The sequence below is a fragment of the Schistocerca cancellata genome, chromosome 5, assembly GCF_023864275.1.
Source record: "Schistocerca cancellata isolate TAMUIC-IGC-003103 chromosome 5, iqSchCanc2.1, whole genome shotgun sequence".
In the NCBI taxonomy this organism is placed as follows: domain Eukaryota; kingdom Metazoa; phylum Arthropoda; class Insecta; order Orthoptera; family Acrididae; genus Schistocerca; species Schistocerca cancellata.
The window spans coordinates 148,357,187-148,379,259 of record NC_064630.1 but is presented as its reverse complement, the minus strand read 5'-3'; the positions used below and the strand labels follow the sequence as shown (position 1 = coordinate 148,379,259).

Here is a 22,073-nt window from a genome sequence, read left to right as displayed (position 1 = left end):
GTGAAGCAAACATCATTAATGAACCTCTGGTTAGTAGGGACAAGATTGTTCTTCCACCATTACATATTAAGTTAGGACTAATGAAGCAATTCACCAAAGCTTTAGACAGAAATGGTAATTGCTTCACATACATCTGCAATACGTTCCCTGGACTCAGTAGTGAAAAACTTAAGGCAGGAATATTTGATGGTCCTCAAATTCGCAGGCTCATCAACGATACCAATTTTACAAGTGTCATGACTGTCACTGAAGCATCGGCCTGGAACAGTTTTGTCGCTGTTGTAAACTGTTTTTTGGGCAATCATAAAGCTCCCAATTACGAGGAACTGGTCAAAAACATGCTCACTAACTTTCAAAACTTAGGAGCTAACATGAGCATAAAATTGCACTTCCTTCACAGCCACTTGGATCGATTTCCTCGTAATCTAGGTGATTTCAGTGAGGAACAAGGAGAGCGGTTCCATCAAGATATGAAAGGAATAGAGGAAAGATATAAAGGAAGATGGGACAGGCATATGATGGCAGATTATTGCTGGAATCTGCAACGTGACTGTTCTGAAGAGACCTATAAAAGGAAAGCGTGCAGGAAGCGGTTCGTCATGGACGGAAAATGATATACTTATAGAGAAACTTTTCAATTATGTTTTATACGTGGACAGATGCCTATCAGGTTTTCATAGAAGCTATTTATAAAGATTATTTTCTTTTCAATTATGTTTTATACGTGGACAAATGCCTATCAGGTTTTCATAGAAGCTATTTATAAAGATTATTTTCTTTTTTCATTGTAGTTTGTAGCGCTCGAGTTCAGTATTAGCAATTTTTTCTAATTTTTTGAATAAATCATGCATTATCTCAAAAACTAGAGCCAAACTGCATAAATGGTTGCTATATTCGTCCTCAGCACCACTAACCCATCCTAAAGCCACTCAAATATCCTTGGCAAGAAAATGAGTGTTGGCCAGTGTAATCTGTGAGAAAAATGGATAGATGTGTGACAAGTGGAAGTTTGGGTCGCTTTGCGAAGTGTGCTCAAATAGCCTAATCTAAGAGGAAATTCAAATGCTGACGATAAGCGGGAAATACGATGTCGAGTCCTGGTCCAGCACCAATTTTCATTTGCCACTTCAGGCGGTACATCTACACCCATTACAGCTAAGTTCAATTCCAGGAATAAATTTGAACAGAAAGATATGCTACTGCAATCACAAAAGCGACAAACATCATTATTGAATAAAACAGTAAAGAAAGAAACAAAAGACAATACTTTTTGGTGCTGAACTTGCCTTGTGGATAAATGAATCATAACACATTTGCAGGGTGAGGTAACATTAATAAAGGATTTAAAACTTATTTCTTGTGGATTGTATTTCTATTCATCTCATCTTAGGGTACGGTAATATTAAGGAAGAGTTTGAAATTTATATCTTGTACATTAGATTCATTGATGATGATAATAAAACTCTTCTTCTTCCCCTTTAAAAGAAATACATAGGATAAATAAACGTAGATAGTAACTTCTTCCTTCTTGACGTTTGCTTAACTGCGTCCTCGTAGTTCGTTATTTTATCATTTGAAGAAGTAGAAAGAATCATACGTAATTATTTTTTTGAAAATTTTTGTATGTTGCTTTTGAAATCTTGCATGAAGGTTTCAATGCTGGTCCGTTAGATACACTTGTACAGACTGTAATGGTACTTGAATTACGCAACCATTACGGCACCTCAGCTCAACCTCTCGATACCAGCAATATTCTACTGAGTTTTTGTAAAGTAGTTAACATGTTTCTGAGACAACATTCAGATTTGATTTCATTAATGTAGAGATACTTTGATACCTCCCCCCCCCCCCCCCCCCCCCCCCATGAACCATGGACCTTGCCGTTGGTGGGGGGGCTTGCGTGCCTCAGCGATACAGATGGCCGTACCGTAGGAGCAACCACAACGGAGGGGTAACTGTTGAGAGGCCAGACAAACGTATGGTTCCTGAAGAGGGGCAGCAGCCTTTTCAGTAGTTGTAGGGGCAACTGTCTGGCTGGTTGACTGATCTGGCCTTGTAACAATAACCAAAACGGCGTTACTGTGATGGTACTGCGAACGGCTGAAAGCAAGGGGAAACAACAGCCGTAATTTTTCCCGAGGGCATGCAGCTTTACTGTATGGTTACATGATGACGGCGTCCTCTTGGGTAAAATATTCCGGAGGTAGAATAGTCCCCCATTCGGATCTCCGGGCCGAGACTACTCAAGAGGACGTTGTTATCAGGAGAAAGAAAACTGGCGTTCTACGGATCGGAGCGTGGAATGTCAGATCCCTTAATCGAGCAGGTAGGTTAGAAAATTTAAAAAGGGGAATGGATAGGTTAAAGTTAGATATAGTGGGAATTAGTGAAGTTCGGTGGCAGGAGGAACAAGACTTTTGGTCAGGTGAATACAGGGTTATAAATACAAAATCAAATAGAGGTAATGCAGGAGTAGGTTTAATAATGAATAAAAAATTAGGCGTGCGGGTAAGCTACTACAAACAGCATAGTGAACGCATTATTGTGGCCGAGATAGACACGAAGCCCACGCCTACTACAGTAGTACAAGTTTACATGCCAACTAGCTCGGCAGATGATGAAGAAATTGATGAAATGTATGATGAGATAAAAGAAATTATTCAGATAGTGAAGGGAGACAAAAATTTAATAGTCATGGGTGACTGGAATTCGAGTGTAGGAAAAGGGAGAGGAAACACAGTAGGTGAATATGGATTGGGGCTAAGAAATGAAAGAGGAAGCCGTCTGGTAGAATTTTGCACAGAGCATAACTTAATCATAGCTAACACTTGGTTCAAGAATCATAAAAGAAGGTTGTATACATGGAAGAATCCCGGAGATACTAAAAGGTATCAGATAGATTATATAATGGTAAGACAGAGATTTAGGAACCAGGTTTTAAATTGTAAGGCATTTCCAGGGGCAGATGTAGACTCTGACCACAATCTATTGGTTATGAACTGCAGATTAAAATTGAAGAAACTGCAAAAAGGTGAGAATTTAAGGAGATGGGACCTGGATAAGTTGACTAAACCAGAGATTGTACAGAGTTTCAGGGAGAGCATAAGGGAACAATTGACAGCAGTGGGGGAAAGAAATACAGCAGAAGAAGAATGGTTAGCTCTGAGAGATGAAGTAGTGAAGGCAGCAGAGGATCAAGTAGGTGAAAAGACTAGGGCTAGTAGAAATACTTGGGTAACAGAAGAAATATTGAATTTAATTGATGAAAGGAGAAAATATAAAAATGCAGTAAATGAAGCAGGCAAAAAAGAATACAAACGTCTCAAAAATGAGATCGACAGGAAGTGCAAAATGGCTAAGCAGGGATGGCTAGAGGACAAATGTAAGGATGTAGAGGCTTATCTCACTAGGGGTAAGATAGATACTGCCTACAGGAAAATTAAAGAGACCTTTGGAGATAAGAGAAACATTTGTATGAACATCAAGAGCTCAGATGGAAACCCAGTTCTAAGCAAAGAAGGGAAAGCAGAAAGGTGGAAGGAGTATATAGAGGGTCTATACACGGGCGATGTACTTGAGGACAATATTATAGAAATGGAAGAGAATGTAGATGAAGATGAAATGGGAGATGCGATATTGCGTGAAGAGTTTGACAGAGCACTGAAAGACCTGAGCCGAAACATGACCCCGGGAGTAGACAACATTCCATTAGAACTACTGACGGCCGTGGGAGAGCCAGTCCTGACAAAACTCTACCGTCTGATGAGGAAGATGTATGAGACAGGCGAAGTACCCTCAGACTTCAAGAAGAATACAACAATTCCAATCCCAAAGAAAGCAGGTGTTCACAGATCTGAAAATTACCGAACTATCAGTTTAATAAGTCACAGGTGCAAAATACTAACGCGAATACTGTACAGGCGAATGGAAAAACTGGTAGACGCGGACCTCGGGGAAGATCAGTTTGGATTCCGTAGTAATATTGGAACACATGAGGCAATACTGACCTTACGACTTATCTTAGAAGAAAGATTAAGGAAAGGCAAACCTACGTTTCTAGCATTTGTAGACATAGAGAAAGCTTTTGACAACGTTGACTGGAATACTCTCTTCCTAATTCTATAAGTGGCAGGGGTAAGATACAGGGAGCGAAAGGCTATTTACAATTTGTACAGAAACCAGATGGCAGTTATAAGAGTCGAGGGACATGAAAGGGAAGCAGTGGTTGGAAAGGGAGTGAGACAGGGTTGTAGCCACTCCCCAATGTTATTCGATCTGTATATTGAGCAAGTAGTAAAGGAAACAAAAGAAAAATATTGAGTAGGTATTAAAATCCATGGAGAAAAAATAAAAACTTTGAGGTTCGCCAATGACATTGTAATTCTGTCAGAGACAGCAAAGGACTTGGAAGAGCAGTTGAACGGAATGGACATTGTCTTGAAAGGAGGATATAAGATGAACATCAACAAAAGAAAAACGAGGATAATGGAATGTAGTCGAATTAAGTCGGGTGATGCTGAGGGAATTAGATTAGTAAATGAGACACTTAAAGTAGTAAAGGAGTTTTTGCTATTTGGGGAGCAAAATAACTGATGATGGTCGAAGTAGAGAAGATATAAAATGTTGACGGCATGGCAAGGAAAGTGTTTCTGAAGAAGAGAAATTTGTTAACATAGAGTATAGATTTAAGTGTCAGGAAGTCGTTTCTGAAAGTATTTGTATGGAGTGAAGCCATGTATGGAAGTGAAACATGGACGATAAATAGTTTGGACAGGAAGAGAATAGAAGCTTTCGAAATGTGGTGCTACAGAAGAAAGCTGAAGATCTGATGGGTAGATCACATAACTAATGAGGAGGTATTGAATAGAATTGGGGAGGAGTTTGTGGCACAACTTGACGAAAAGAAGGGACGGGTTGGTAGGACATGTTCTGAGGCATCAAGGGATCACAAATTTAGCATTGGAGGGCAGCGTGGAGGGTAAAAATCGTAGAGGGAGACCAAGAGATGAATACACTAAGCAGATTCAGAAGGCTGTAGGTTGCAGTAGGTACTGGGAGATGAAGAAACTTGCACAGGATAGGGTAGCATGGAGAGCTGCATCACACCAGTCTCAGGACTGAAGACCACAACAACAACAACAACTTTGATACATCTATATGTTTATGTTGCAATGATATTATTCTTATGTGTATTCTTTCTTTTTTCACTATGATCTTTGACGTACTTGTAACTCTGATTTTTGGGCGCGTAAGCGATTATTAGCTAGCTAGTTAGAGAGTCGGACCTTTAGAGAGTCAAGTCTTGGACGTTATGTTGGAAAGACGCATATTGTAGTCAGCTTATAAAATGTGAATTTTAACAGTGAGGAAGATGTTTTCAAGTATCTTTTGTATTTTGAAGTGATGTTTTGTGTGTTACGTGATACTGCAACAAAAGCAATAAAAAGGAAGTGTAACTTAAATTCGGAGTGCTGATTACTTTTTTACGTCACCATTGTGCTAACTTTCAAAGGTTTAATCTTCAAGAATGGTTTGTGAAACACATCTGTAAAACTTTTGAATATAGCAAAATAAAACCTAGGCCTCTTTGCATCCGAGCTTGGAATCATCACCACCTAGATTTTCGACGATTGAGCCATGTTTTACGAGACCTGCGTGGGAAACACGAAAAGATGAGTGCCTAGTTTATTTATTATTACATGAAATGACTTTATTAACTGTGCTCTAATGACACCTGCCACATAATAACTATGTTGTTGCCCGAAAATGCAGTATTTAGCAGCGTGAGCAACACCACAATCATTATTAAATTTTGACCTTTGTTTTGGTAGGGGTGTTAGAAGACGGAGCTACCCACGCTACTGGCGGAAGTAAAGCTGCAGTGACGGACAGCTCAGTCATTAGGATCATTTCCCGCCAAAGATGAGCTTCTGGGTCGAGATTTCAAGCGTATCTCTACGTCGACAAAATGTTTCCACCGTAGAAAGTCGCATGCGTCCCTTAACGCCCGAATACATGAGTCTTCAAATTGGCGATAATAATTTCCGCATGAGCGCGTCCTGCTAGTGAGGGGAGCGGGCTAGGTCCGCGGTCCCTCCCCCCCTCCCTCCTGCTCCCTCCGCAGCCGTGACCTCTTATACACGCGTCGCAGCGCCGTCCAGCTACAGACGCCGTGCTCTCCGCGACCCGTACACATCGCTGGGCCGCCGACCACACTCACGCAGAGGTAAGGCGCCCACCCTACGCCACACGCTTCAATATTTCTCTCTGCATCGTATACAGTGGCGTTCAAAGACATAGGACAACTGCTACAAAGGATGCCGCTGTAGCCTAGTTTTGAGTATTTTATGTAGTGCAGTGATTAATTATTACTAGATGGGCTTTCGGAGGCCCCTAGTGGTTTTTGACTGCTATCCCTAATTAGTAAACGTTGGCGAAGCGAATAGAGCTTATATAGTAACTATTAAATGGATCAAAATAACATAGTCACAATCGCTTGAATTCTTGTTATTGTTGCAGTCTTCAGTCCGAATATTGGTTTTATGCTTCTTACGAAATCAATCTATCGTGAGCAAGTCTATCCATCTCTTGGTAACTACTGTAGCCTACACCCATGTGGACCTAGTTACTGTAGTCGATACTTGGTCTCGTCCAACTTTTGCCTACCTTTCCGCCTCCTACCCTACTTCCCTCCAATACCAAATTAACTATTTTTTTATGGCTCAGGGTGTGTGCTATCATCCGTGTCTTTTTCTGATGAAGTTGTGCCATAAAAATATATCCCCCAACTCGATTCAGTGCTTCTTAATTAGTTATCAGATCTAATCATCTAATCTTCAGCACTGTTCTCTAATACCACTTTTCAAACACTTCTACTCTCTACTCGTCCTTACTGTTCATCACGCCGGTTTCAAACTTCACATACTTAATGCTAGTTTACATTTTATATCTCCCTCCACTTCTGCCGTAGTCAGCTGTTTTGCTGCTCAAACAGCAAAATTCGTCAACTATTTCCTAAACTAATCCTCCCAGAATAATCCGGTTTAATTCCACTAGAGCCATTAATCTTGTTGTAAAGAAACTTTTAATAGCCAAGGTAGCATTGAATATTCTATAATCCTGACAAGCTGTTTCAGCAGTTAAGGCCGTGATCTTCTGATCTTCAAAAAAGCTTGTTGTACTCCCTGTTCCATTATGATTGCATCACACATGCCGTACAGGACATACAACAAAAAGTTTTTTGACGATCAGTAGATAACGGTCTTAACTGTTGAAACCAGTCATCAGGAACAAATAGTACTGAATGCCATCTTGTCTATTAAACGTTTCTTAAGAGCAAATACATATAGCTCCTTCCCATCTTTAATTATGAGAAATTTCAATCAATCTTGTTTTACGTTCGTGGTGATGATGTTATACCCTCTTTAAGGCAATATCTATTCCGTCCAATTGCTCTTCCAACTCCTTTGCCATCTCTCTAGCATTGAAGTATCATAGGCAAATCTTCTTCGTGGCCTTTATTTCTTCCCCAGACTTTTTCTTGGTTTCTTTTACTGCTTGCTCCACGTACAGACGAGGTAACGTAAGGAATGGAGAGAACCCTGTCGCGCTTCTTTCTGAACTTCTCGTCCCTTTCACTTCCTTTTCCTCTTATAACTGCCGTGTGGTTATTGAACAAGTTGTAGATAATTTTTCGTTCCCTGTACTTTATCCCTCATAATTACAGAATATGACAAATTATTTCTAATCAACATCATGAAAATATTTTCCTAAATGCAGAAATGCTATAAACTGCTTGAACTCGAATCTTCCAGTATTATTAGCCGCCGCCGTTGTATCTTTGCCCGTCTAAATTTGTGTATTCTACTGAGGACTAACGAAATCAGATGTTTAGAACGTTGAAACAAGGTGTGCCGATGGATAACGTTGCAAGAGAACTGATTATCACAAATGTGTACCGAATTGTACTAAAAATCGAACGATTTAGGGAGAACGGTTGAGAAACACGAAGGCTTGCTGTAAATGTAAACAGTCGAATCTATAGAAAAGTTGCAAATTGTCCTCCTCTGACCGCATCACCCTTTAAAATAGTTAGTATCCAAGAAAACTGTACTGTCAACATAGAATATTAAAAGCTGTTTCCATTATGCAAAGTTCCATGGTCGCACTGCTAAGAGGAAACCGCAAGAGTGTAAATAAAAATTTGCTAACGATTAGTGTTTGCTAACATCCGCAAAGAGAAATAACTAATAGTGACGTAGGTGCTATGTGCTGAAGAATCCTAGTTCAGCACCTTTTCCTCTATGTGGCAACACCACCAAACCGACAGAGGTGCCCCAGACCAACACCGACTCAAAGGAAGGCCTCGGCGCTTGTTCGTGACGTCACGTCAGCTAGGCACGGCGAACGCCAGGTCTGTTGCAGGCATACTCATAATGGGTAGTGTCTCCCTCTCTGACAGAGGAAAATGTGAAACTATTTGCGGTAGCTGACCAACACACATTGTTCTGAGACATTTATGCAATCAATTAATTGTGCAATTCATTACACTTCTTAACGAACAGTGTACTCCTGAAGTTAAATTTCCACCTGTTTTAAGGATTGACATACAAAAACAACTTCATGGTCCAGCAGCAACAGAATTCGTGCTTCCTTACCTTATTTGTAAATCTGAGGAAGTTACGTTTGTACTGGGTTGCTTTTACAAGAAACTGTGAACATATTTGTGCTCTTCTTTAGGTATCTTGGTTGACTATGGGGTGAGGAGCACTGAATGTTAATGAAATATCTTGCGATTGTACACGTTGGTGGAGGGGGTGGGGGACAGACGAAGAGGCAAAAGAGAGATACTTGTTTTTTCAAATAAATTTTTTTTATCTTATAAAGTTTCTCCTTTCAGTTGCAAGAGGGGAATATATATCTTTTCTAATGTGCATGTTTAAAAAAGTTTAAGCTCAGCAGTATTTTCGATGTATGAAGCTATTTTTTTCCTGTTTAGAATTCCTTTCGTTGAAAACAACTGTAATCTAATGACTGGCAACAGTGGGACATTTACACATGTAAATTAGTTCACATTTCCAGTGACGATGTCAAACGAAAATAAATAAATAAAAGAAACGAGTTCATTGCAAGGGGGCTGGGGTAAGTTTCGATAGCAAAATGGATAAAGTAAATATAGTTACTTGAATGTAAAATTTCCGAAGCTTTCAACGGGGCAAAGCATCTTCTCATATTGATCTACGTTTGTTTCGACAGGATTCAGTAATACAGAACTATGATCTTCATTTGTAGCTTTACGATAGTAAGAAAATCTTTCATCTAAATAAAACTGCAGAATCCAAAACAATACCAAACATTTTGTCCAAAAATAAGAGATTTATAGTGATAAGCACGCCCAGGCGTTTATGCCTGCAACAGACCTGGCGTTCGCCGTTCCTAGCTGACGTGACGTCACGAACAAGCGCCGAGGCCTTCCTTTCAGTCGGTGTTGCCTAGACACACTTTGATGACATAAAATACGGTGACGGATATGACATGTTTGGGATGTTGCCATCGCAATTTCTTGGATAAATGTTCTAGCATTCTTCGAGAAAATATGTAACTGTAGTCCTGAAGAGTGCTGTCTCGCGTATTGAAATTCGTGAATAAGTTCAAATGGTTCAAATGGCTCTGAGCACTATGGGACTTAACAACTGAGGTCATTAGTCCCCTAGAACTTAGAATTACTTAAACCTAACTAACATAAGGACATCACACACATCCATGCCCGAGGCAGGATTCGAACCTGCGACCGTAGCGGTCCCGCGGTTCCAGATTGAAGCGCCACAGCGGCCGGCCGCGAATAAGTAGCCACAGCAAAGTCTTTAAATATTCCCATTGAACAGCATCGACAAAAGAATTTTTCTCCCTCTAAAGCCAAAACGTCTGCCGAACTTTGGGAGAAGACCAATGAGTCAACGCCTTCACATGACTGCAAACGTTTAGTGGGTTTAGTAACCCATGTCCAGTTTTTTGATTTCTCTTTTGTTCGGTGTTAGGAAACCAAACGAAGCACACCTTTGGCGACACCATCTCTGGTGGGCGGTTTGAAGTGGCGCGCGGCGGCCAAATTGGGTAACTTCAATGCTAATTAACTCGGAAACGACGCAACGTATCGAATTCTTTGTTTAGCAATTATTTCGCAGAGCAACCTGCCCTGCAACACTTTTGCAACTTTTTCAGACTTTTTATGACCGCCCTGTATAGTGAATGTTGACGCCAATATTGGTAAACAAGATAAATATTTGTTAAAATGTCTACTAAGATATACGACTTGTTCATTAAAAAGGTCATAAAGTAAGTTTTTGTAATTATTTGAATAATATTACTGACTACGTTTTTCGACCAGCACTAGACGTTAGTGTGGCATGTATTTGTATTCTAATTTTCTTTCGTTTGTTAAACCAAAGATATTCCAAGTCTTCATTACAAGGATTCTGGGGGATAGTTGCCGGTTTAAAGTTCTACGATTTCAAACTCGATGGCCGTTAATGTAACCAACAGGACAACCATCGACCCGGGAAATGTAGTGTGAAGAGCGCAGTCAAGTAGAGAGGCCACGTATGTAAGCATCCTGACTGATTAGCTGCATTTCTTCGTGTCCATTGCGCATTCCGGCGGACTTGGGCAATTCCAGCAGGACAATTTGACATCCCACAGGTGCAGAATTGCTACATAGTGGTTCCAGGAACACTCTTCGGGATTTAAACACTTCCGCTGGCCACCAAACTCCCGAGACAAGAACATTATTGAACATATCTGGGATGCCTTGCAACGTGCTGTTCAGAAGAGATCTCCACCCCCTCGTAATATTACGGATTTATGGACAGCCGTGCACGATTCATGTTGTCAGTTCCCTCCAGCACTACTTCAGACATTAGTCGAGTCCATGCCACGTCGTGTTATGGTACTTCTGTGTGCTCACTGGGGTCCTACACGATATTAGGCAGGTTTACCAGTTTCTTTGGTTCTTCAGTGTATTTCCATTGCGTGTGGGCTACCGAGCTAGCTGCTCAAGCCAATTTTCAGAGTTTAATTTTAAGAGTTTGATATGTCAGTGCTGAACGGTGGCAGACCGTCCTCGCGCCCCCAGGTACTACCTACGCAATTATATTACCTAACATCTGATTACACCCAGGGATAATTATCTTAGGAAGTTTGGAGACCAATGCTCTAATGGAATAAAGAGGTTGGAATATATCCAACAAATAATCGAGGGCATTTGGTTCAAAAGCTCTTGTGACAAGGTGAACTCTCCATACCTCTCTCTCTGACAGACGAAACTTAGCAGTTCGGAAGATGGTGGTGCTGGTGGCGGTGGTAAGTTCCTGTGGGACGAAACTGCTGAGATCATGGGTCCCTAGGCTTACACACTACTTAATCTAACCTAAACTAACTTACGCCAAGGACAACACACATACATGCCCGAGGGAGGACTCGAACCTCCGATAGGGGGAACCGCGCGAGCCTTGGCAATGCGCCCAAGACTAGTTCGGAAGAAGGGAGAAAATAATAACACATCTGCTTTGCCTTAGGTGCCAATACTCAACAGTTTCTGCGAAAATAAAAGTTAAAGTTTCAGTGTCATCTTACTACTTTGCTGTCTCAGTGCAAGCATAGGTGTACAACTTCAAATTTTAGCGCCCGGAGTTCGAATCCAACGTTACGTTCTTTTTATTCTCTCTCTCTCTCTGGTTCTGTGTCTATTTTATCTTTTGTTGGGGAAGTATGTGACCTCAATACTATCTGCGACGTCGTGAAATTCAATAGAATTATTGAGAAAAGAAGTAAGTATTTCTAATCTTATTAAAAACAGAGGTGTCACAAACGTTAGTTAATCTTATACTATTGACAGCAATTCAAAATGAAAAATATGTAAGTTCTAACCCTTCAGATTCCTTATATGGTGGGTTGTTTGTTATTGGAATAGGAACACTGACCTGTTCATTAAACGAAACTCTGCTAAAGTGTACCCGATTCTGTCAGCCCTGCGACATATAATTTTACCTACAGATGAAAAAATACAGTCGCTGATTACTGAAGTGCTCTATACTCGTCGCACATCAAAGGGAAATCACAAGTGGAAGTGATGCTATCAAAACACACGCCTTGACCGATCATCAGTTGCAGGCTCCAGCTTTCGAGAAAATCCTTCTATTTGTGTAGTAGTCTGTTGCGACATTATTCCCTGATCGCGAGCTATTTAGCAAAGTTAACGAAGTTGCTTTTCCTAATGATACAATAAAAAATGTGACTGCAGCATATGTTGCCTTCGCACGTTGCTCGTTATGTCTGAATTTTTATACTTTATGTGTTTTTGTGATAGATATCAAAATGGTTGAAATGGCTCTGAGCACTATGGGACTTAACATCTGAGGTCATCAGTCCCCTAGAACTTAAAACTACTTAAACCTAACTAACCTAAGGACATCACACACATCCATGCCCGAGGCAGGATTCGAACCTGCGACCGTAGCGGTCGCGCGGTTCCAGACTGAAGCGCCTAGAACCGCTCGGCCACACCGGCCGGCGTGATAGATATCGCCATGGGAAATTCACTGAGTCCCTTGAATTATAAAAGTACAAATCAAAGGGAAAAAATGAAATACTAGAAGTTAGATGTTCTTTATTTTCAGTTACTATTAACGATATAAGATTGTAGAAGAGTTTGGATGACAAAATATATTTTTAATAATATTAGAAAGTCTTGTTTTCGTGTCTTTGTTCCACTATATTTCACTATGCCACAAAAACTAATAATGCCACGTACTTTCTCAATAACGGAAGACAAGGAAAGCAAACGTAAGTCTGCGTTCGAACAGGGGACGCAATAATTTGAAACTGTACCCTTAACCACTACGCTACCAATTCACTTATCCCTACACTGCACGACCATACTGGTGAAGTGGCACTGAAACTTGAGCCATCGTATTCTCGGAAACTATTGAGAGATGGCAGCTAAGCCAAGATGTGTGTTCCTTTATTTTCACCCTGTGAAGATTCGTCTGTGGCAGACAACGACCTATGGACCATTCCGCTTGTGAAGTGAAGGGGCTGACACAGGAGAAGAAATTCTGGCGGGAAGCGTCAAACGAACCAGTCAGAAGACTGATTAAAAAAAGAATTTCAACTTACCGGAGGGAGAGGGAGGAACGCTAGATCTCTCTATCATGACGACGTACCGGGTAGTTACACTATGTGATCAAGAGTATCCGGACACCTGACTGAAAATGACTTACAAGTTCGAAGCGCCCTCCGTAGGTAATGCTGCAATTCAATTTGGTCCACCCTAAGCCTTGATGATAGTTTCCACTCTCGCAGGCATACGTTCAATCAGGTGCTCGAAGGTTTCTTGGGGAATGGCAGCCCATTCTTCACGGAGTGCTGCACTGAGGAGAGGTATCGATGTCCGTCGGCGAGCCCTGGCACGAAGTCGGCGTTCCAAAACATTTCAACGCTATACTATAGGATTCATGTCACGACTCTTTGCAGGCCAGTCCATTACAGGGATGTTATTGCCGTGTAACCACTCCGCCACAGGCCGTCCATTATGAACAGGTGCTCGATCGTGTTGAAAGATGCAGTCGCCATGCCCGAATTTCTCTTCAACAGTGGGAAGCAAGAAGGTGCTTAAAACATCAATGTAGGCCTGTGCTGCGATAGTGCCAAGCAAAACAACAAGGAGTGCAAGTCTCCTCCATGAAAAACACGAGCACACCATAACACAACCGTCTCCGAATTTTACTGTTGGCACTATACACGCTGGCAGATGACGATCACCAGGAATTCGCCATACCCACACTCTGCCGTCGGATCGCCACATTGTGTACCGTGATTCGTCACTCCACACAACGTTTTTTCACTCTTCAATCGTCCAATGTTTACGCTCCTTAAATCAGGCGAGGCGTCGTTTGGCATTTACCGGCGTGATGTGTAGCTTACGAGCAGCCGCTCGACCATGAAATCCAGGTTTTCTCACCTCCCGCCTAACTGTCATAGTACTTGCAGTGGATCCTGATGCAATTTGGAATTCCTGTGTGATGGTCTGTACTCTCTTCAACTGTCGGCGGTCTCCGTCAGTCAACAGACGAGGTCGGCCTGTACGCTTTCGTGTTTACGTGTCCCATCACGTTTCCACTTCAATACCACATCGCAAACAGTGGACAACGTTCGAGGTCCGTGAGTTCTGCAGAGCGCCCCATTCTGCTCTCTCTCGCGATGTCTAATGACTACTGAGGTCGCTGATATGGAGTACCTGGCATTAGGTGGCAGTACAATGCACCTAATATGTAAAATCTGTTTTCGGTGGTGTCTGGATACTTTTGATCACATGGTGTATAATTAAAGTGCAGCTACTCACGGAGTTCCACAATGGGCTATAATTACCGTACGTCAGCGAAACATGCAAGACATGATATTGCGTTAATGCGGAATCGAATTACGCTGGGAAAGAAATTAGTTCCAATTCTGGCTACCAGGTGCAAACCTGGCGCTGTGTAGCGGCTTGCAGACGTCTCTGGCACTCATATTGAACGAATTGTGTAAACGGCGGTTAATAATAAAATCAACGTTATCCCTATCTCACTTGTTTTATCTTTTCTGCACACGTGTCGTTCCTAATACAACATATATGGAAACATTACTATACATCTTTCTTGCATTCTCAGCGCCAGATTTCACCTGGTGTCAAAAATTGGAACTAATTTTTTTCTAGCTTAAATCGGTTCTGCATTAATGCATTAGAATATTTGTTAAGTTTCCCCTCCCATGAGATAATTACAGCCCACAATGGACCTCCGTAAGTAGCTGCACTTTAATTGCTAATTGCCGGTACGAATCGTAAGAAACGAGCGTCTGCTTGGGTTCAGAGGAAGGGGCGGAGCAATCGGCCTCGCCCCTGTTGACATAAAACACCCATCACTTGCCTGCGACATCTTTGGTGAACCACAGTTAATCTTAATCGAGATGGCCCAACGGGGTTTGAAAACCGTTGTTCCAGAATGCATGACAATGTAACCAGAGCGGTGATCGTTCGGTTAAAGATTACAAATGATGGGCCAATATGTTTCGGTTCGAAATTAATAAATTTAGACACATTAAGCGCCATTGATTGCACTAACAAGGACCGCGCCATTACCCATCTTCGACTGGTAACAAAGAACATGAGATAATAAGGAAGTCGTAGTCGTCAGAGACAGAGCCCAAACCTGGTTTGGGTGGGGAAGGCTTTCGGTCGTGTACTCTCAGAAGATCCACACTTAAACCTGCCTTAGGCAGTTTAGCAAAACCAAGGGAAGGAAAATCCTGATGGCCATTAGGAGAACTGAAGCTAGGTCTACCGAATGGAACTCTACTGTTTTAAAGACTATGCCACATCAACTCGGGAGCTTTGCCTTTCGCGGGTAAGTGCTCTACCAACTGAGCCACCCAAGCACGACTCACGCCCCCTCCTCACAGCTTTACTTCCGCCAGTACCTCGTCTCCTACCTTCCAAACTTTAAAGAAGCTCTCCTGCGAACCATGCAGAACTAGCACTCCTGGAAGAAAGGACACTGCGGAGACGTGGCTTAGCCACAGCCTGGAGAATGTTTCAAGAATGAAATTTTCACTCTACAGCGGAGTGTGCGCTGATACGAAACTTCCTGGCAGATTAAAACTGTGTGCCGGATCGAGACACGAACTCGGGTAGCTCAGTTGGTAGAGCACTTGCCCGTGAAAGGCAAAGGTCCCGAGTTCGAGTCTCGGTCCGACACACAGTTTTAATCTGCCAGTAAGTTTCATAATACTGCTCACTCCGCTGTAGAGTGAAAATTTCATACTATGCCACATCGTTTGACCGGCAGAACCCGTGTGCTGTGGTGCTTGAATTTCTGCTAATACCGTTCTGCCCTACCAACGACCTTTCTACGTCCTCAAAGAGATCTGGAAGAAGTAGTTTTTACACAAACACCTGCATACATACTCCGCAAACTGCCGTACGGTGCAAGGCGCAGAGTTCTTTGTACCACTACCAGTCATTTCCTCTCGTATGGCCCTTACGTGATATGTTCGTTGGCAGCAGTGGGATCGTTCTGCAATCGGCCTCAAATGCCGGTTTTCTAAATTTTCCTTGACTGAAACTATAGCTTGACTAAAACACTACTATTACGAATTTTCATCTGTGACAACTTGAGAAGTCCACAAAATGCTTTTGTAATATTTTTATGGACTCTGTGATGCAGTCTGTGAGGACGTTTCGCCTCTTCAAATCTCAGTGTAGCTGTTCTGGAAGGCTATAGTAACGTAAGGCACTGCGCAACAGCACGTTACTGGCAAAATATTAACAGTGTCTCTCAGTTGCGTTGGTGGCTGCAAACGTGGAGAACCACGGCACAGTCCCGAATCCTATTACGCAGATACTGGATATATATCTCAGTGAAGCTGTCCAGTTTAAGCTCGATGATTCTCGAAGCTGTTTCGAGCAACTGACAGGACGGTTACACCAACAAAAACAGGGCTGATCCCTTCTCCTTTGCCGGCCGGAGTGGCCGAGCGGTTCTAGGCGATACAGTCTGGAACCGCGCGACCGCTACGGTCGCAGGTTCGAATCCTGCCTCGGGCATGGATGTGTTTGATGTCAGGTTAGTAGGTTTAAGTAGTTCTAAGTTCTAGGGAACTGATGACCTCAGAAGTTAAGTCCCATAGTGCTCAGAGCCATTTGAACCATTTGAACCTTCTCCTTTGCTTATGCCGATGAGCTAAAGCCTTACCGATAAATAACTCATTTATGAAGAAATTTCAAACTCTTAGTCAAAAGAACAATAGTTTAATAAACTTCATAGGAGAATACGACATCTACTTTCCTACAAATTTCATGTAGCGCTCAACGTTGGCGAGGATCTCTCATCTCGCCAGAGCACTCCTGCTGCTTAACTGATTGCGTACCACCCGGAGAAGTTATGGCGGTTCTAGCTTGAAGAGAGACACTGTCATTACGCAATATGTTGCCACCATTGTCAGTTTTGTTTCATCTTTACATTATTATGAGGCACCTCTTACAACATGCTCAGTTACACTATCAGACAACCTTGGATACGCAGCAGAAAACACACACACACACACACACACACACACACACACACAAAGGAAAAGAGAAAAGAAAGAGTTGTTCGATCTTGTTAGTTATTTTATGACACTATTTCTGTGTATAGTTTTTAACAAGGACTTGATAAATACCACGATTTGTTTCCAGTTCTGCTGTCTGATAACTGATAATACACTACTGGCCATTAAGATTGCTACACCACGAAGATGACGTGCTACAGACGCGAAATTTAACCGACAGGAAGAAGATGCTGTGATAAACGCTGCTGGCGGCACCTACAACGTGCTGACATGAGGAAAGTTTCCAACCGACTTCTCATACACAAACAGCAGTTGACCGGCGTTTCCGGGTGAAACGTTGTTGTGATGCCTCGTGTAAGGAGGAGAAATGCGTACCATCACGTTTCGACTTTGGTAAAGGTCAGATTGTAACCTATCGCGATTGCGGTTTATCATATCGCGGCATTGCTGCTCGCGTTGGTCGAGATCCAATGACTGTTAGCACAATATGGAATCGGTGGTTCAGGAGGGTAATACGGAACGCCGTGCTGGCTCCCAACGGCCTCGTTTCACTAGCAGTCGAGATGACAGGCATCTTATCCGCATGGCTGTAACGGATCGTGCAGCCACGTCTCGATCCGTGAGTCATCTGATGGGGACGTTTGCAAGACAACAACCATCTACACGAACAGTTCGACGACGTTTGCAGCAGCAAGGACTATCAGCTCGGAGACCGTGGCTGCGGTTACCCTTGACGCTGCATCACAGACAGGAGCGCCTGCGATGGTGTACTCAACGACGAACCTGGGTGCACGAATAGCAAAACGTCATTTTTTTCGGATGAAACCGGGTTCTGTTTACAGCATCATGATGGTCGCATCCGTGTTTGGCGACATGGCGGTAAACGCATATTGGAAGCGTGTATTCGTCATCGCCATACTTGCGTATCACCCGGCTTGATGGTATGGGGTGCCATTGGTTACACGTCTCGGTCACCTCTCGTTCGCATTGACGGCACTTTGAACAGTGTACGTTACATTTCAGATGTGTTACGACCCGTGGCTCTACCCTTCATTCGATCCTTGCGAAACCCTGCATTTGAGCAGGATAATGCACGACCGCATGTTGCAGGCCCTGTACGGCCCTTTCTGCCCTGGCCAGCACATTCTCCAGATCTCTCACCAACTGAAAACGTCTGGTCAATGGCGGCCGAGCAGCTGGCTCGTCACAATACGCCAGTCACAGCTGTACCTGTACATCCAAGCTCTGTTTGACTCAATGCCCAGACGTATCAAGGCCGTTATTATGGGCAGAGGTGGTTGCCCTGGGTACTGATTTCTCAGGATCTGTGCACCAAAAGTGTGTGAAAATGTAATGACATGTCAGTTCTAGTGTAATATACACTCCTGGAAATGGAAAAAAGAACACATTGACACTGGTGTGTCAGACCCACCATACTTGCTCCGGACACTGCGAGAGGGTTGTACAAGCAATGATCACACGCACGGCACAGCGGACACACCAGGAACCGCGGTGTTGCCCGTCGAATGGCGCTAGCTGCGCAGCATTTGTGCACCGCCGCCATCAGTTTCAGCCAGTTTGCCGTGGCATACGGAGCTCCATCGCAGTCTTTAACACTGGTAGCATGCCGCGACAGCGTGGACGTGAACCGTATGTGCAGTTGACGGACTTTGAGCGAGGGCGTATAGTGGGCATGCGGGAGGCCGGGTGGACGTACCGCCGAATTGCTCAACACGTGGGGCGTGAGGTCTCCACAGTACATCGATGTTGTCGCCAGTGGTCGGCGGAAGGTGCACGTGCCCGTCGACCTGGGACCGGACCGCAGCGACGCACGGATGCACGCCAAGACCGTAGGATCCTACGCAGTGCCGTAGGGGACCGCACCGCCACTTCCCAGCAAATTAGGGACACTGTTGCTCCTGGGGTATCGGCGAGGACCATTCGCAACCGTCTCCATGAAGCTGGGCTACGGTCCCGCACACCGTTAGGCCGTCTTCCGCTCACGCCCCAACATCGTGCAGCCCGCCTCCAGTGGTGTCGCGACAGGCGTGAATGGAGGGACGAATGGAGACGTGTCGTCTTCAGCGATGAGAGTCGCTTCTGCCTTGGTGCCAGTGATGGTCGTATGCGTGTTTGGCGCCGTGCAGGTGAGCGCCACAATCAGGACTGCATACGACCGAGGCACACAGGGCCAACACCCGGCATCATGGTGTGGGGAGCGATCTCCTACACTGGCCGTACACCACTGGTGATCGTCGAGGGGACACTGAATAGTGCACGGTACATCCAAACCGTCATCGAACCCATCGTTCTACCATTCCTAGACCGGCAAGGGAACTTGCTGTTCCAACAGGACAATGCACGTCCGCATGTATCCCGTGCCACCCAACGTGCTCTAGAAGGTGTAAGTCAACTACCCTGGCCAGCAAGATCTCCGGATCTGTCCCCCATTGAGCATGTTTGGGACTGGATGAAGCGTCGTCTCACGCGGCCTGCACGTCCAGCACGAACGCTGGTCCAACTGAGGCGCCAGGTGGAAATGGCATGGCAAGCCGTTCCACAGGACTACATCCAGCATCTCTACGATCGTCTCCATGGGAGAATAGCAGCCTGTATTGCTGCGAAAGGTGGATATACACTGTACTAGTGCCGACATTGTGCATGCTCTGTTGCCTGTGTCTATGTGCCTGTGGTTCTGTCAGTGTGATCATGTGATGTATCTGACCCCAGGAATGTGTCAATAAAGTTTCCCCTTCCTGGGACAATGAAATCACGGTGTTCTTATTTCAATTTCCAGGAGTGTATTTGTCCAATGAATACCCGTTTATCATCTGCATTTCTTCTTGGTGTAGCAATTTTAATGGCCAGTAGTGTAGTTGCAGTATTTTTTCCAGTGACTGCGAAACGATTGTGAATTGGCCAGAAGTCTATTATTGCCGACTTCTGACATGCTGTAAATTACTGGTAGATGTACTCGACAGCAAACGCTAACACATTTCAAAAGGCGCACCACTCCTGGTAGCACGTGAGTCCACACGTTGACTCGCTTAATGATGAAGCTATGACCGTCCTTCTCCAATCATTTCCATTCTTTCATTTTTAAGACATACCAGAAACAATTTTGCCATAATAATTGTTCGGATTACTTCGCCGTCGGTAACCAGAACCAACTCTGACACTAAAATTTGCCCATTTTCTGCGAAGAATGTTCTTCCTGTTCTCTTCCGTGACCTGGAGAGTCCGTGGGGCGAAAAACAGTCGCAGTATCGGATGGAGGTAATGGGATGGACGCAGCTGAAGATAGAGCAGAAGAGCGAACCGTGTATCACGGAGACACGCGAGACTTTCTGCCGACTCGCAGCCATTAGGGAAGTGGCTGCTGTACAGGAACTCGGCAAGGGAGACACAGCCATCCCACACTCGATAACAATCTCCTAATATGAGTAATCAGCACAGTGACAGAAAAGAGAATCAGGTAGGTTCGATGTGAATCGAGTTCTTTACCTTTTGTACACAAGTACGAAATATTAAACTGACGTGCCAGGTGCTTTAACAGGATTCATTCTTGTCAAAAACACCATTAAAAGTCGTAAAACGTAAATCCTTTGAAACGCATTTCGTTGATGAAGTTTGTCAGCGTTTAATATCGACACAAAGAATGGAAAAAGAAAAATCCAAACGTTGGGATAATAGTAATATCGCATATCATAAAACTTTGTCGACTTCGCAGTGTAGCATTTACGTAAGGGAGCAACAGAACTTATGTCTCAGCAAAGAAACATATGCTGGAAACTACCCCAAGGCTGCGGTTAAGCCATTTCTCCACAGTATCCTTTCTTCCAGAAGTGCTAGTCAGCAAGGCACACGAGATAGCTTTTGGGAAAATTGGAAGGTAGTTGAGAGTTAATGGCAGAACCGAAACTGTGAAGGCTTTATTGAGTATCTCAGTCGGTAAGAGCACTGCTTGCCAAAGAAAAGTTTCCGGTTTCGAATTCTATCCTGTCAGACAGTTTTAATCCGTCAAAAAGATTCACAAGTGGGAATTATGCTCATAAAATAGGAAATAAAGTACACGTATTTCATGTACCTGAAAACACTGGACATGCAGGGTGAGGCAGCTAAGACAGGCCACCCCACATATATTCGGAATGTGTAAATATATCGAGTTGTGGTTTTCGCCAAGTTGTAGTAGACAACATGGTTAAATTCCTACATTCTCAAGTAATTTTTATCGTTGATAGTTGCCTAATTACGACACCGACACTGCTTTTTTCTAAAGGAACTACGTACTTGTTTCTGTGGCATTTGAAAAAAGCTTCCAAGAGAACTTCAACGACAAAAAATGTATGGGACTTGATCGAATAGTATCAAGAACAGCGCCAGAAATCACTGTCCCGCCGTAAGGAGAACAAGTTCCTCGAACGTCTGCCCTTTTAAACTGAAGAGCCAAAGAAACTGGCACACCTGCCTAATATCGTGTAGGGCCCCCGCGAGTGCGCAGAAGTGCTGCAGCACGACGTGGCATGGACTCAGTTAATGTCTGAAGTAGTGCTGGAGGCAACTGACACTGTGAATCCTGCAGTGCTGTCCATAAATCCGCAAGGGTACGAGGGGGCACGTTGCAAGGCATCCCAGATATGCTCTATAATGGTCATGTCTGGGGAGTTTGGTGGCCAGCAGAAGTACTTTCACTCAGAAGAGTGTTCCTGGAGCCACTCTGTAGTAATTCTGGACGTGTGGGGTGCCGCATGTTCTGCTGGAATTGCCCAAGTCCGTCAGAATGCACAATAGACATGAATGGATGCAGGTGGTCAGACAGGATGCTTACAAACGTGTTCCTTGTCAGAATCGTATCTACACGTATCATGGGTTGCATATCACTCCAACTGCACGCGCCCCACACCATTACAGAGCCTACACCAGCTTGAACA

The 22,073-nt window shown here is 43.7% G+C and overlaps 1 protein-coding gene across 3 annotated transcripts in view; it reads left to right on the top strand.

Moving 5' to 3' along the window:
• Positions 1-6,154: 6,154 nt before the first annotated feature.
• LOC126188292 (juvenile hormone esterase-like) overlaps positions 6,155-22,073 on the top strand; it is a 546,097-nt gene continuing 530,178 nt past the window's right edge. For all 3 annotated transcript variants that reach the window (XM_049929880.1, XM_049929879.1, XM_049929878.1), the window contains exon 1: positions 6,155-6,226. The gene's annotated coding sequence lies outside the window, so the exon portion shown is untranslated. The remainder of the gene's footprint in view (positions 6,227-22,073) is intronic.